Below are 17,964 nucleotides of genomic sequence, written 5' to 3'. Positions count from 1 at the left end.
ATAAGGAAGTAATTGTCAGACTTCCACAGGGCGCTAAGTCTACTGAACGTTGCCAATGTCATTTAAACAAGAGGAAGGGTATTTCAGCACCGAGGACGAAAATGCTGAAAGGACATAAATGAAAGAGTTATGGGAAAGAGTCCTCTCACAAATAGGGAAATGTGTAAGTAACCTTGTGAATTAATTGTCCATTAACTTAGCTCCTGGTGGTAGAAAACAAGAGGCATGTAATTAAAAAGTTCATTCCCCATTCCCGCTGTATTCAAGAATTTCTGCAAGTGTAAGCGCTCAATGCTACTGAACGAGCACCCACAATGTTGGACATAACGCCCTGTGCACAGGGCCATTTTTAAACACGCTTCAATCTTGATCTGCCATCCAAGGAGAGCAAGGACATCTGCTTGGTCCTCAATGAGTCCTTGATGATGGCCTTAATTGTCAATGAGTAGCACTGACTGGGCAATGCTGTCCTCAGTTAACAATGCATAAAACAGGATCAGGTAAAAGAAAATAGAATTAGCCTTCTGAATTCACTTTTCTTTTCCTCTTGAATAGACTTTTTTCGGACAAAGTTGCCCATAGTAAAAGCAACTCATTTTACACAGAGGAAAAAGAATTACTCTTTACATATCCAGACCAATAGGAATACAATCAAATTAATTCCCTGTTTTTTGCTTTTAAGGAATTGGATGTGCGTGGAAAGGGGGAAAGTTCTTAAGACTTCAGAGGAGTCTTTGGTGCTTTTGTTTTTATTGTAAGTTTTTCATTTGTTTTGTTCTGTTTTGTAAGTAAGAATCACAATTTCTTAGTGGAAGTTTCAGAAGAAAGAAAAGCTGACAGTTCAGGTCTGACTCTTGACACCATCCTTTCCCTCCTAGGAGACTGTCATATAGTGGAGTGACATGCTCACAGGAAATGAGAAGCCCTGAAATCAGGGAGCCCAGAGCAAAGTTCAATGCAATATGCCCCTTGCTGGGAGTTACTTCCTGGAAATACTGGACAATGGCAGGGTACACCATTTTTTGAAATGCTTTCATTCTACCCCCACAGAATGAAACACCAGGGCTGGGATTGAGTCCAACCCCTTCTCTCCCTACCATGCCCTTGAACTTCCCAAAAAATGCACATTTGCTTGGCGTTCTTCATGAAAGAAACTGTGAGCCTGGAGCTGAGAACACAAGGAAGTCAAGGAAGCACTCCTATTTTGAGTCTTAATTCCCAAAAGATCATCCCACCACAGAAAACTGACTTTAATTTTCATTTCCTGTCAGTACTGGGCATCGCACAGGAGATGTAGAATTTAACCACTGAGCCAAACATTGTTTCTGTAGAAACAGACGTGAGCAGCCCTTTGCACAGCAGGGGCATCGAAAATTCTTAGAAAAAGGCCTGACAATCCATAACAAAGGTTTCCAACAAACAAATCACTAACTTTAACCAGAAAAACATTCTAACTTCTCAAGCTTTTCTTTCAAATGACTCCAAAAATGGCCTTTAGGCAACAAAGTAAAATAAAAGGAACAGTCCAACCATAGCTATATGATTGGTTTTATGGAATTTTTGCTTCTTCCCAAAACCCTTCCTCAACAATCGTAATTCTAAAATCCAGCAGCACTTATAAAATAGTGTTAAGTCAGAGATAGAGCTGATATTTCTCCACTCAATAAACAAAATGAGACTTTCATTTTCCTTCACGACCAACATAGCTCATCAAATTTTAGTACCTTTCCTTCTAAGTTTTTATCTTAAACACTCATTTTTAAACTCCTCCAGAATTTATATAAAAGTATTCTATTTTTATCTTTCTATTGTTGTATTTTATTGAGCCATCTATGTTATCAAGACTATCTCATAATTGGGCCTCTTACCTCCTAATTACTTTACCCTGTCCCTGAATACAATTAGACTCAATTTACCAACCGACTAAATTCTAATATTTTCACTTCACCATGATCTTCCCAACTCTTTTGTCCTCTTATCTTGTCTCTGCAAACAGGCTTCAGTTTTCTTTCTAGAACATCCTCCTTTGTTGTTAGAAACTAAGGGAAAACCAGCAACCACAACATAATACCCTGTTTTTTTCTACAACTTAAAAAAAAAATTTGTCTCCTTCCCCTCAGCTCAAAACAAGAGAATCCCTGGAATCTTAAATTATTTTGCCACTCATTGTTTTCTTACTAATTTGTGATTGCAAAATACTGAAACTGTCCAGTTATTTTTCTTGATTGTATTACTGCTAATTAGTGATACCTGGACACTTATTCTAATTTGAAAATTCCAAAAATTACTATGGATCCAATAAGGTCACTCCTTGTACTTTGAATCATACTGTTTTCCAGTAGACTCCATGTTCAGTGCAGCCTTAAAGGTATTTAGATTTCAGTGCTTACCTTGATGGAATTTGGGTACCACCCTATGATGATTTAAGATGTCTGTCCTTTAATGAACCCATTAGCTTTTAGATTTATGTTTCAAACTGGCTAAAAACCAGATATGTTCAGGTAGATTCTTCCCATGTACCTAATCAAAAATTCAAATCTAATGCAGAGCAGAAATAATCCGGGAAAGAAAAAAACAGAACAGGAGATTAATGCAGACCAGACTTTTCTTCCCATAGCGTGTGGAGTAGATAACAAAGCCGTTCTGTAACCAAAGATTGTTTAAGGAATAAAGTCCTAATATGAAGTAGGTTGGACAGACTATATGTCAATGTATGCTCCTCCACTCTTACCCCCAGTTCACAGAATGTCATGCTGGCTGAGAACTTCAAGTCAGTTTAGGACAGCTCCAAATCTAGCAAAGGGTACCTATGTGGTTGTACCAAGACAGCAGCTCATGTATGGGCGCCACTGGCTGGGGTACAAGCTAATTTCTATAAGTCAGTGAGTCTACAGAGACACAATGTTCTTCAGGGACTATCAGCCTTGGCTTGCTTTGATGTTGGGCAGAGACGGACACCTGTATCTGCTGGGAAGAGATGAGAGTGTCAGATGCAGACTTCACAAGCAGCTTAAGCCTTTAGGATAAGGTTAAACATCTAAGACTGACTCAACATTAATGAGACCTCCATCACAGCCTTATCATCAAAGGTGCATATTTGCTCCCGTCACGTTAGGCTCATGTACCAGGAGTTGATAGCTGCTTCACCACAATCACCACATAACACTAAAAACTCAAGTTTTTAGCTCACTTTACAGGAGTTTCCCTTGCCCTCTTTAAAGACTCACAAATACCTATGACCTAATGCCTATTTTAGAGGTGTAATTTTGGAGATGTCACGCGTGCATCACAGCTGAGTGCAGAGACCACAAAAATACTCAGAGCTGAATTGATTCCTGTCTTTACTAGTAATTAGCAATGTGACCTTGAGCAACTAACATAATGCCTCTAAACCTTGATTCATTTATGTATAAAATGTCAATACTAATAATACTTATGTCATAGAATTAATGTGAGGCCTGAGTAAGGTAATGGACAGTGCGTGGTAAGATACCATTTAAGATTAGTGGGTGTTAGTGGAAGGTGAGGTTACGAAAACAGCTATAGCTTCAGGATGATAAGGAAAGAGGAATAAATTTGAAAGAGAATAAAGACCAACGCATAATGACAAGATCACAAGGAGTGTACAAAGACTGGCCTGATTATACACTTGTGTGAGGCAATAAGACAGTCAATTTACTAGTGAATGCCGGTCTTGTGATTGGCATAGATGCATTGAATGGAGAAGAATGAGTGAATTACAGCTGGGCTTGCTTGCCTTATCTGGTCAAATTCATGATTGATCTGTTTTGGTAAAACTAAATATTTTAGATAGTTGGACTGCCATTCCCATTAGTCATTTCCCTAGAGAATATCCCTGAGCTGACGACTTCATGCCTATTTCCTGATCTCTGATATAAAACCAGGTGCCCTAGGAGTTCCTGGATTCTAAACCCCGGATCTCCTGCCATCAGTGTCTAAGGCCCAGCTGAAGAGTCTGTGCGTGTGCTTCCGGGATGTGCTACAACTGCTCAGAGCCATGGAGAGCTGGCTGGCTGAACAGCCATTCGGCACACTGTCATCTCGGCCCTGAAAGAAGGGGACCACAAGCCAACAAGCTTTCCAGGCACCACCTTCAACCGATGCACTTAGGAAGTTCAAGGGCAGTTGGTCCAATACAACTGGAGAGGTTATTTTTTTAACAATACACATTCAGTGACATGTATTTCTATAGATGGCTATCAAATATAAAGCTGGATTCCTCAATTCCTAAACTTCCCTAAAGCCTTAGTTTAAAACTGAAAATTTGGAATTTGTCAAATATGCTTAAGCTAGGAATGAAGAATAGTCATTCCCCGAAGCGAACTGAAACCAGCAAAATTTGCCTATTTTAGCTTCTAATTTATATTTTTATAAAATATAGAGTATATTTCTCTAAAATATGCAATATCTTATAAAATACGTAAAATTTATAAAACTATTCCAATGAATATTTTTCTGACAATTTAATATTTGGTGATATCTGAACATTCCTGATTCAGCATGGGAATTACTGCTTATAGTTTAATTCTCCAAAATAGTACAAAAAAAATTATACAATAGGGCCCATCTTGTATCATGTGGTTTTATGTGATATAAGTATATCTTAGATTAAACCACTCAAGACAGATACAAAAATTACAAAAATTGAAACTAGAATAATGTAAATCTCCCAAAGGATTTCAGAAGGATGAATACATTTTGGAGAAAAAAACTCGAACAGTTTTGAAATATATAAATTAAGTTACCTGTTAGCTGAAACCCTTAAACCAACTTAATAAGTGTATTTAAATATCTACCAATATTATTCACACATTCTTGCCCTCTCTTCTCAAGGTTAATAGGACGGAGACACAAATGTTCATGTGTACATTTTCCAATTTTAGGCTTACCACATTCAAAAAGAAAGCAATATTTTCCCCCAGGCAGCTCTGAGTTGGATAAAAGGAAACAAAGTAGGAAACATCTTTCTTACTAAGTGACGGTGTTCTCTGTGCTGGTTTCCAATGAGGAAAAAGAAAAGAAGTGTTAAAAGCCTAGGTCCATCCACCTAACACTGGGATAGGACTGAATTTAAATGTCAGCTCCATCAAACAAGTTAAAAGTAGACATCCAAAACCTGACATCCTAAGATTTTTATGTAATAAAAAAAAAAAAAGTTAAAAAACTACCATGTGATTGAAGAACTGCTTTTCTAAGTTTAGGAACTGTATCCACCGAAAATGCATTACCTACCCAATTCAATAACTACAAATGAAGCATAAAAATTCACTTATACTATACTTTAAAAAATCACTCCACTTTATAACTGAAAAATGGAATGAACTAATATTTTAAAAGCTACCCTCCTAAGTATGCATAGATAGTGCTGTATTTTATGAAGTTTGCTCCCATCTCAATAACACCAACATCAGATCATTTTAGCTCTCACAGACAAGAGCCAAGAATTGTATTACCATCATACAAGAAATTACACTGTATTCATAAAACATACAAAATAAAGTCTCCAATAAACCTGCATTTTATAGCATATTATAGGAGCATTTTCAACTTCCATTGTAACATGGGGAAATAAGTAGCATTTGGGTTCCTAATCAGTTCTTATTCTATGCTTCTCTTTCTTTGCCCAAATGGACCAATGAAAGCCAACAAACTGTATCCCTACCCTTCCTCCTCAATTAGCTTTTAATAGCAAAATCATTAGTAAAGACCTGTTTTCTGGCTTTGGCTTTGGCACTCTCTTGCTACCTAACCTTTAATAACTCATTTCCTTTATTTTTCAACTCAGATAGCACTGACTGAGTCTGCACAATCCCTACAGAGGGGCACCATCCCCCCTCAAATTCCCCTCATCTACTGTCAGGAACTCTGGGGAAGGCTGCAGCCTTCAGGAAGGAAAGGGAGGGCTTGCTGAGACCTGATGCACTAGCAAGGAGGTAAAAGAGGACTTTTTATTCTCCGAGTAGTGCCAGTAGATGCTTCCAGCTGATGCAAGCAGTTTAGCCCCGCCGATAAACCCACAGGTGCTTCTAATCCCTCTTGGATCTAAACTGTGCCAGCCTGACGCGTCTGAAGGATCTGAAGTCATGACATGTCTATCATTAACACTAGAAAACAGATGCAACGAGGCTCAAAGGTGAGGGCTGGTGGAAGCCATGGCACTCGATTAGATACATATCTTGGCAAGTGACATTAAAAACGACAATTTTGGGGGCTGCCTGGGTGGCTCAGTTGGTTGAGCAACAACTTCAGCTCAGGTCATGATCTCAGGGTTTGTGGGTTTGAGCCTCGTGTCGGGCTCTGTGCTGACAGCTCGGAGCCTGGAGCCTGCTTCAGATTCTGTGTCTCCCTCTCTCTCTGCCCCTCCCCTGTTCACACTCTGTCTCTCTTTCTCTCTCAAAAATAAATAAACATTGAAAAAAAATTTTTTAATGTAAATAATAATTTAGATGATTGTGATAATTCACCTTCTCCCAATAGAACTTAGTGTTACTTTCAGAGAAACTTTGAAGAACTGTGGTTCTATTTTACAGATGAACAATTGGAGGAAGGGACAGACACTTGACAATATCTTCCAAATAATTAATGCTATAGCTATGAGAATGATCACAACTTTAAGTTCCTAAGAAATCAGAAATTTCATTTATGAACTTCAAGTTATTAATCTGAACACATATTTCAGTATCATCACTGTGGTTGGATAGACCAAAGACACTGAGTGGCATGAATGTGCTTATGAGCAGGTTGGTAGAATCAATGAAAAGATGAGAGGGACCAATGGACTCTGGGGTCCTACTTTTAAACCCTTTATCTCCACTTCCACCCAAACTCTTATGGCCAGAGTGGATACTGACCACATGGGAGGAGATATAAAGGCAGGTAGAACAAAGGAAAGAGCCAAGGAGCGACCCTGCAGATACAGTAGACAACTTTACAGCCAGCAGGGCTCAGCTGAATGTGGAAGGCACAGATCATTCCCTATTCCCCAACAGGGCCTGCAAATCTAGATGACAAGGTTGACTTTCGGTGGACTCCTTCTTGCCATCTCAGCTCAGGACTACATTCACTCCTTCTTGTTACCAGAGTTGCCATTTCTAGCTGACATACAGCAGTTTCCACATTTTGTAAAGGTTGCATATTGGAAGTCATTCTCTTAGGGAGAAAAATCAGTTACTGGGCAGACAAAAATCAAGTAAAATTACTTTAAATGCTGATATTATTCTTAAAGGGCAAATCAATTCCCAAAACCAAATTAAATGGAAAAGTCGTTAAAAAGTCACGGTAGGGCTAACGCATGTGTTTAGGTATATCGTTTAGTTGCCCAAATCAAGTTAAGTTCAAAACCAATGACTTTTTGCCTCTGAACAAATAGTTTACAAGAAAAAGTACAAATATCAAAAACTAAGGCTGAATGGTAGATACTCTGCCACAATGTAGTATCAGGCTGTACAGAATGTCACCCGCCACATTATCAGAATGAATATTTTCTTATCTTCCTTTCCTTTGCAATAATTATCAAAGCGAAGTTTTACAAGTATTTTGCAGTTTGAAAGAAATCTCGGGAGATTTTATCTGACTTAAAAATACATGTATATACAATTAAATTAAAACATTTCCTTACCCCTCTCACAACTTTTCTCTCTACACAAAGTAACAGCTTATGGTTAATGTTTCAAAAGTAACCCATAAGAATAAAGAGGAATGTTTACATGTTGTAAATTAGAACATATGTTTGCCTTTTGAAATCTATGTATTAGGAGCTCCTGGGTGGCTTAGTCGGTTAAGCGTCTGACTTTGGCTCAGGTTATGATCTCACAGTTTGTGAGTTTAAGGCTGGTGTTGAGCTCTGTGCTGACAGATCAGAGCCTGGAGCCTGCTTTGGATTCTGTATCTCGCTCACTTTCTGCTCATCCCCTGCTCACACTCTGTCTCTCTCTTGAAAATAAATAAACATTAAAAAAAAATTTTAAGGGGCGCCTGGGTGGCTCAGTCGGTTAGGTGTCCAACTTCGGCTCAGACCATGATCCCATGGTCCATGAGTTCAAGCCCCGCATCGGGCTCTGTGTTGACAGCTCAGAGCCAGGAACCTGCTTCAGATTCTGTGTCTCCCTCTCTCTCTGCCCCTCTCCTGCTCATGCTCTGTCTCTGTCTCTCAAAAATAAATAAACTTAAAAAAATAATTTTTAAAAAAAAGAAACATTATGTTTTAAAACCTCAACATTTCCAAAGATTTCTATCCCTCCAAAGCACCATATTAAGGTTGTTTACATTCTAAAACCTAATCACGAACTGAAGCATAATTCCAGCGTGACATTATGGTGATCACGTGGGCTCTACTCAGTTTTGGAAATGCCAAGCCTGATAACAGACTGCGGTCATCCTGGCTCTCACATCCTGACAAAACAAGAAGTACCAGATTTTCCTTCTTCGAATGGCAGGGTAAACTGTCAGACTCTTCTCCAAGAAGTCTGGAAGGTAAATTCCATCACCTGAAATGACCCCATTAATAGCGGTAGCAGAAGTACCAGATGAGGTGACGTACTCCCAACAGACTCAATATGGGTGTAGGAATTTTTTACAAAGATGATTTGGAAAAAAGCTTTTGTCCATCAAGGAAAGAGGAAGGAAAGAGGGCTTTGGGTCTCAAATTTCTCATTTCAGGTTTCTCTTAAAGCCAGGCTTTGCCTGTGCCTCCTGTCTACCATCATATCTTCAGATCCATGGAAAACTCCAATCTAGCTGACTGCATTGCAGTGGTTGCATAGTTGCAAAGCTTGCTATGTGGGGAGCAATAATTCGTGGGAGATTTAGAAAAGAATTTTGTTATTTCATTATTTGGATTTTTGCTCTTCTACTTTAACTTCTTTTTTTTTTTTAACCATATACAGTTAGTGTAGGTTCTAACTAGGGGAAACTTTTTTGTATCATTAAGAACCTGGTTATCAGTTTTGACTGCTGTCTCCACTAGAAAAGTATATGCATGCCCTTGTTGGCAGGAAGAGGACATATCAATCATGCAAACCCATCTGTATGACACCAACCAGACTTTTATCTGACTAGGATAGCACTAGTCTTCCTTCCAAATGAACACTGTAAGCCACACAGCATTGAGGTACCGAGCTAAGGAGGAGAGGAATGCTCTAGACTCTAATGAGCATGATTTTGTATGTTCTTTTGGTAGCACAACCCTTATTTTGTTAATCTGCATCTTTCTCTTCCTCCCCTTGACCTCCAGTCTCAATATGTTTTCCAACATAATAATAATTGACAATGACACATATGTAACACTTTATTAGAATGGTCCGGGCACCGGGATGGCTCAGTTGGTTAAGCATCTGTCTGACTCTTGGTTTCAGCTCAGGCCATGATCTCAAGATTTGCAAGTTGGAGCCCCATGTCAGGCTCTGTGCTGACAGTCTGGAACATGCTTGGGATTCTCTGTCTTCTCTCTCTGCCCCTTCCTCTGGTTATGCACACACACTCTCTCCCTTGCTCTCTCTCTTTCTGTCTCTCTCACAATAAATAAGCATAGGTTTAAAATACTTTCACATAAAAAAAAGAATGATCATTTTAATATCACTAAGGTTCCAGGGTTATCAGAGAAGTCAAGAGATTTTTGTCTTTCTGTAGAGTGGAAAGTTACTTCACCCCTCTGCATCTTAGTGTTTTAAACAGAAAACAGGAAACAATGTTTCTATCCTGCCTCCTCAAAACAGTTGGGAGGTCAAGCGATATAACATGTGAAAGCATTTTTGAAACTTTTTCAGGACCCATTGCCCATATGCAGGCACAGAACCATTAAAGTGAATTGAAATCTCATTTGGTTAATGTAGGTGGAGCAAAATGGAACTCTGACACAATTATGTGAATGACAGGGGGGAAAAAGGGATAACTCTGGCTATTGAAAATGATTTCTTTTAAATTACCACCTAGCCCAGGTTTTTGCTTTACTCAAATACAGGGAATAATCATTAAGTGGTTTTTTCCCTCTTTGCCCTAACTTATGGAGAAAGGGTCAAAGCTGAAGATATGATTGTCATCATTATTATTATTGTGCCACACACCTGCTAGTCACAATTCAATAACTATTGAACATATGGCAATTGCTTTCCATGCTAAAAAAAATAATAGGCATATGTGGCCTGGTTAAATGACACATCTAATGGGTTTCAAAGCTGATTCACAGCAATCATTCACAGCAATGATTTGTATTTTCACGACTAAATGCCCCCCACACAACCTTTTCCTGATCTAATTCTGCTCCCCGGAACTATTTTACTACACAGGAGCACTTTCCTATTCTAAATGCTTCTTACTATACTTCACTATACTTCAGCATTATGAGTGCTTCACAGCTAATAAACATCACCATACACATTTTTTTACTTTAAACTGCACCCTGACATTGTTATAGCATTTATAGAACTTAAAATGGATTAATCATTATAATATCTATTTCGAGCCTCTACCACAAAGCAAACTCAGGAATGCCTTTGACTGTGTATCAAAGCTCCCTCTCATCAATGTTCCTTCCTTTGTGAACAAATTGGAATTCACTCTGTTCTATTTATCTCTCTGCCACAACATGGCTATCTATGTCTTGCTTGTGAATATCGCTGAAAGCTAGCTAGCTGAATACTTTGCTTTCCTAGGCACAGTTTTGCTGGGGTAGAGGGGAGGGAATGTTATTTCTAAGTATTGATCTGGGGAAAGAATTAAGCAGGCAATATTCTGTCCAAATTTAGACACATAACCACCTATCATAAAGGAAATGGCCAAGGGAAAAAAAGTTACAATGAAACTGAAGTTAAAATTTCCCGGGGCGCCTGGGTGGCTCAGTCGGTTAAGCCTCCAACTTCGGCTCAGGTCAGATCTCACGTTTGTGGGTTCAAGCCCCGCATCAGGCTGTGTGCTGACAGCTAGCTCAAAGCCTGGAGCCTGTTTCGGATTCTGTGTCTCCTTCTCTCTCTGCCCCTCCCCCTCTCATGCTCTGTCTCTCTCTGTATCAAAAATAAATAAAACACTAAAAAAAAAATTTAAAAAAAATTTCCAGATTCCTTCTGACCTTGAAGAGTTAAGGTCATGCTATAAAAAATCAGATTAAAGATAAGGAGCATCTTCATTTGATGAAAGATAAATAAGAACTCAACAAAGTTCAGGTGACCTTAGGGAACCATTTTTCTTTAATAGTAGAATGTACAATAGATTATCAACCACGCCTTTTGTCAATGCTCAAGCTCCCTGGGTGTATATATTTCTCACCTTGTGCCACTATGGATGTTAAATTCTGATACTTATGTATAAACCATTTGTAATAAAGCAAATTGTAAAAAGTAATTCATAATTTAAGACACTATTATAGCTATTCGGTTACCAAATATCTTTAATATTTCCTATGTTAATTATCTGCCCCTTCCAAGAGACCAATGGCTTGTGGATGAGCTTCAGAAGTGGCAGTAAATCATTTGATGTGGACTGAACCATTGTGAAAATAACAGCCTTCACAAAAGATGAGTGCATCACACACTCTGCTGAAAAAGAAGAACATGATTATGATGGACCTAGGAGCTATAATAATAATGAAATGAAATCAATGTTAGTGTGGCTTGTTGCTTTCTGTTTCATAGCTTCACGGTGCTTGGCACAGTACCAAAATTCATCTGATATCTTTATTTCAGTTAATATGGGCCTTCTCTTGGCATTTTTATAATCTGCCTTTCAAATAAAACAATGTTAATAATAAAGTATTTGTCTTTCAATATATTTCTAAAGTTGACACTTCTGATTATAACCAAATAGAGAGGATACAACTGAAAACATTTTTAAATAAATTTCAAATAGTTCAAGGCACGATGTCTTTCACCAAGCAGACATCCACAATATTCAATAATCCTTTGAAGAAATGGTGTCCAGTTTTTACTCTTAATAACACAGAACGTTGGAAAATATCTTCCCAAAGATGCATACATGCAGAAGGCTGCTCTCACGGCAGCATCAGACAGTGTCTGAAATCCTTTAAGAGGTTAAAAGGAAGAGAAAACTATCAATTAATGAGCCATATGGACTTAAGATTCTGGGGTTTCCTTTCTTCTCATTTGTCAACATAATAAGCGAGTAAGCACCAAGCTTACTCATTCTCAGAATCTGACCCCACATGTCTGGCCATCTCTCTCTGAATCATTTCATTTTTTAAACACTCCATTTCTACTCATGTATCCTGCAGTGGGGAGAATACCACAACCGAGGTTGGTAGAGTACCTGCTGGCTGGAGAGGGGAAGGGGTGTCTGCAACAGCAAATGCAATGGAAAATAAGAAGGGATGATCAGATTTTGTGACTAGGAGTCACATGTGGGTCCCTGAGAAAGCAGCTTCCATTGAGTTAAATAGACATATGTGGTGAGAAAGAAAGCAGGTGACAGGAAAATGGATGACAAAAGGTACAGACTCTTTTTAAAACATTTTGGCAATGAAGCTGGGAGGAAGATGGATTGCCAGGGGAGAGGTAACCAGGGAACTTATGCCTGGATATTGGTCCAGAAGCAATGAAATCAATCCCTGTGGAGTCCTGGCTGAGGGAGGCAAGAGGGGCCAGAAGGCAAGATAGTAGACATAAGACCCCCTGCTTGACCAGACTTTAGTCAGGCTCTCCTACAACCTCTAGGCCTTGACCTTGGTGTCCATTCATGCCAGGTCTGTATCACCCAGTTGTAGCAATAATCTCGCTAAGTCAGCTCAACTCCATGTCCTTAATATCTGATCAAATTCTTCACCCACCCCCCACTCTTGAAATCTGGTCACCCTCCCTGCTGGAGCTAGAATCCTGTTGGATCTGTGTAACCAGAAACCCCTCTAACCCAATGTGTCCTCTGAGTAAGCATCTATCCACTGACTGTCACCTTGCTCCTTGGCTATAAACCCCCACATGCCCATCCATTTAGAATTGAGTCCAGATTTATCCTGACATCTCTACTTCCCTATTGTGATCATAGTGAATAAAATCTTTCTCCTGCCTTAATTTCTGCCCTGCTCTGGTTTTCTATTAACAGCGGGCAGGAGGGAAAGGTAAGGAAAAGGGATCAGCAGGGGGGAAATAGAGTTCAACGGGTGTGGGGAAATAAGTCTAATAAAGACATCTACTGGGGAAACAAAAGTCAGACATGGAGAACAGAAATTTTGGAACAATTCTGTACTCATTTTTCTATTAGGTTATCTTAGCATCATTACACTTTATTATTTTCTCATCTTTTTGAAAATACATTCAACCAAAATTTCCCTCTGCTAGGTTTCTCTAACAAAACGTTCAAAAGAAAATTGACAGAAGTACATTAGCAATGGATGACATAACTACCACATTATTTGTGGGGAAAAACCAGTGTTACTAAACAGGGAATTCACATTCCTGCACTTCAGGAAAACATCCATAAAAACACAGGTAAGTGTAAAAGAGCAAATATCCCATCGTCGTTCTGTGATGGAAATGTCAAAGATGGTCAGGACAAGACCCTTTTGTGGCCCTATGTTTCCCCTTAGGGATGAATTTTTAGGAAGAAAAAGAAGTCCACTGTGATTTTCCTAGAAGAAATAAGAGAAAGAGATAAAATACTACATAATACTGGTCTAATGGACATCAAGTTGACCAAGAGTAACAGAGTTTTATCAGAGAAGCTTCAGACAGAGTTAATGCATACTGTTTGAAATGAGTTACTTCTTCTAAACACAACAGTGTGAATGTGCTCTCCTCATGATATCTTGACATGTTCTTAAGTATATTCACATAAATAAATACATTGTGTTGTAGAGGACAATGAATTTGAGTCCAGTTTCTGTCACTTACTAACTATATGATCTTGGCAAGTGGCTTAACTCTTTTCAACTTTGTGTGTACTAGCTACAGCACGCAGGCCTGTTGGCTAAATGAGATGATATATGTAGAGCACACAGCTCTATGCCTGGCAGGAAATGTGCCCTCAGATTATCATCGATTCCTTCCCTTCCTTCTTTGTGGATCCTGTTTTAAAAGGAAAGGTTTAGGTATTAGTCACACCATAAGACTCTGCCCCTAGATCTTTAAAGGAAGTATATTTGCTTTGTGATCAACTTACCTGATTCACAGGGACATGAACCTGGGTGGCTGATGAGGGTAATCTATCATAATTCCATGAATCCTTATGGAGTGAAAATGCTTACCAACCATGTGACTTTCCCTTCAAGAGGAAAAGACCATTGTTACGCACTCCATAAAACCTGTTGTGATTTTATAATAGTCATCCAGTTATGCATCTGTGAACCCTTTAAAGGCCTAACCAGTATTTAGGACTCTGAAGGGTTATCTCCCATAATGCTAGAAGTCATAGTATATAAATAGATGAGAACTATCTTATATTCATTATTCAGATCTGACAAATTTCATGAATTACTCAGCAGATACCCCCAATCTCATTTATAATTGAGTATTTGTGTTCTCCAGGGTGTCCAATGTTAAAACTGTCTACAAGGGGAAGCTCAAAAAAAAAAAAAAAAAAAAGGAAAAAACCAAAAAGACCACTTATGAAAGTTTCAAAGTATTTAGGAGGCTTGCAGTCATGCTCAGGTCTCCCTGATGCTAACCTGGTCCCAAGGAATGCAAACCCTTCACTTACTCTTACCAAATATCTTTCTTATTCACTAGTCACTGCCACTGAACAGGGCATTATGCTCAATGTTATAGGTTGATACAAAGATGTGAAAGGCCTCATTTGTGTTTGAAAGGAGAGCATGAACTTATAGGGAAATAAAAGAGGTTCACAAACAAAGACAATAGATATCAGTGAGTGACTAGCACAACTTAACATAGCGTCACACGTTAATGAAATTCATGGACTGGGACCAGACCTGTTGGAACTGATAACACTTATGTGGTCTCCCTCAAATGTGTAAGATGAAAAGAGAGAGTTTACTCCAAGAAGCAGCCTGAGAAAAAGACTGGCAGAAGATGGGACCAACCTAAGGAAGTCATTCGTGTTACTATTGAAGAGTAGAATTGTTAGAAGGATTTTTTGCCACTTGAACTACTACACCTCCACTCTATTTTGTAGATGAGAAGCCCCTTAAGGGGCTTTTATTCATCGCTGTATGACTAATGCCCAGCATCTTGCATGGCTTATCCCAACACTGTGACAATGACAACAATTATGGTTTTTTGCTCAATAAATATCTGTTGAATGAATGAAAGTATGTTAATTAGTGGGAAAATGTCAAGTTGGGGAAAAAGAAGCTCTGTTTTTGGCTCTGAAAAGATATTTAATATGTTGGTTGGTATATGTGAAAAGTCATCTTGAAGATCCAGAAATGTGATAGAAAACCAACAAAATGCAAATTATTTAGGATGGGAAAAAATATATTTGTGATTTTAAAAAGGCAAAGGAAAAGGAGACCCATGAATGTGTTTGCTTGGGCCTCTTCCCAAACATCAGACTCCATGAGGGCCTTCCTTTAGGTAGTACAATTTACCTAGGATTCACCTAAAGGAAGAAAATTGAATGAGTTCATTCATTCAGTAGATATTTGTAAAATATAAAGATGCTCCTTTATTCCTAGTCTGTGAACTTCTTGGGACAGGTACGACATATCCGCCCTCAGTGCCAGACACTGAAAAGGCAGAGTCAGTAAATATTCACTTCATGAAAACATGGATGCAACTTCCTCAGCCTCACCAATTCTCGTGTGAACTGTTTAAGAGGCTTCATTTTTCCAACAGTTGTGAGTTTTATAGTCTTTGATTCATTTTCAGAGAGAGGTAAAGAAGAATGACTTTAAGCCAACAGTTTATCCCCTTTATGATACATGTCTTTCTATGTTATGATACAGTTACGTGCAAACAAGATCTATTTTCCTGGAAGCCATTTTAGTCCCAAACTGCAAGGTGAGTTCTCTTTAAAACCCAAAGAAACACATCTGATGATGCTTTGCACACATTAAGTATTAACAAATATTTGTCCAATGTTCACATTCTAAGACATTTAATATAAACTATCAGCACAACATGGCACAAATGTAAATACTAAAAGGAATGCTGCTAATGAACCAAAATACAAATAGTGAGAATAATGCTAGAATGAACTGCCTCCTGGTGTATAGCCTGAATGCAACTTAAAGGAAATTCATCATTTTGTCAATGCAACCAAGGGCCAAACAGCATCTTTGTGGACTTCTTCCATTCACTCTGTATTACCATATACTGAACTCTAGTTAGAAGGTAAATCTAGAAGTGCCCTGCTTGAGAATGTCCTGCCTCTGTCTACGTGGAGACGAATGAGCATCTGTGAGAGGGCACTGTCAGCTGAAGGGGCTGCTCGCTGTGTGAGACATGCCTGGGGTTCAAACCTCACGTTCAAAGCCTTGCCGCGAGGATGAGTCTGACTCTCTGCCATGGAAGTCAGCACAGTATAATAAAGCCTTTGTGATACATCGGGATAAAAAAAAAAATCATTGGAATGAGATCCAAGATTGATTTTCCTTACTGTGAACTGCTCTATAGGCAACATGGAACAATGAGGTCTTGTACACAGATAATAAATTAAAAGAATATTGTTGCACATAAAATCAAGTTGAGAATAGAAGTTTGACAGTGAAATAAGGAAATAAAAAGTATACTCAAGTCTGTATCTTTTCTGCTGCATCAATATTAGCTTTGTTAAGGAAATTTCTGTCTCAAATGTATTAATTCAAATGCAACATATGGTAACTTATGCTCATGGACCCCCAAAGTCTTTGGTCAGAATGCAATTAAGGAGACTCTAATGGTCTAATTAGGAGCAAAGTGATCTGCGTGGCAGAAAGGAAAAATTATCAATCTCCATCAGTCTCTATTCACCTCTGCTGATTGGGGGCCAAATAGACCATTTTCTCCTTCCTTCAAAACCAAGCTACAACTGCTTTCAAAAACCTACTTCAAAATTTCAGGATTTAGAAACATAAAATCAATCAATGAAGTCCCAAATAGTTAGGATGAACTGAACTGTAACAATGATTACTAAAACATCTCTCACTTAGAAGGCAATCTAATATGGAAAGAGGATCCATTTTAAGGATTCACTGGGGAAGTAAGTTGAAGAAGAACAGATAAAAGGAGCTGCGGTAGGGAAGGATTTTCCCTACCAGCTTGTGAACCCTGGAGACTATTGATGCACTGCGTCTAACATACCATCTAATCATCTTATCGTCTAACATGCCAGTGTTTAATAAGTTTACACAACTATAAAATAAAAGTGGCCTCCGAATAAAAGACTTGGAGAGAACATAAGGGGAGAATGCATGGAAGCATTGCTTTTTTTTTTTTTTAACCTTTTTGAGAATCTCTAAAACTCCAGAAAACCCTTAAGGAAAGGAAAAAGGAAAAATACATTCACTAGTCTCCCAAAATGTTTCAGACCCTACCGATGTCCTTTGAAAAAATATTCTAACATTTGGAGACACCTGGGTGGCTCGGTTGTAGTCTTGAGGTATATAGAGGTTAAGCATCCAACTCTTGATTTCGGCTCAGGTCATGATCTCACACTTGGTGGGACTGGGCCCCACATTGGGCTCTGTGTTGACAGTGAAGAGCTTGGAGCCTGCTCTCTCTCTCTGCCCCTCCCCTGCTCAATTCTCTCTCCCACAAAATAAATAAACTTTTTTTCTTAATATTCAATCATTTAATCCTCTCCACAACCTTTTCAAGGTAGTTCTTATTATCCCCCCTTACAGATTAGTATGTTGAAGCTCAAAGCAGTAGCAGAAAAATAGTGATGGTGGAAATAAATACTAGGTAATATATTCCATGAAGCTCCCTTTGAAGACACTTTCCATGCCAAACACAACTATTTCCTCCTGCTTGGATACCTCTTTTTTGGCAGGAAAATCTTACCATCATCACCTACCATTTGAGTTCCAAGACCTTACCCTACAGGCAAAATGGAAATGGGGAT

At 38.7% G+C, this 17,964-nt stretch overlaps 1 long non-coding RNA gene across 1 annotated transcript; it reads left to right on the top strand.

The window, feature by feature from the left end:
- LOC115288530 lies at positions 1 to 11,738 on the top strand. Its single transcript, XR_003907058.1, has 4 exons — positions 1 to 163; positions 683 to 754; positions 3,906 to 4,168; positions 11,439 to 11,738. It is a non-coding gene; the product is annotated as an uncharacterized LOC115288530 (long non-coding RNA).
- Positions 11,739 to 17,964: the final 6,226 nt, after the last annotated feature.

Source organism: Suricata suricatta, chromosome 1 (assembly GCF_006229205.1).
Source record: "Suricata suricatta isolate VVHF042 chromosome 1, meerkat_22Aug2017_6uvM2_HiC, whole genome shotgun sequence".
NCBI lineage: Eukaryota > Metazoa > Chordata > Mammalia > Carnivora > Herpestidae > Suricata > Suricata suricatta.
This window is presented reverse-complemented; position numbering and strand designations above follow the sequence as displayed.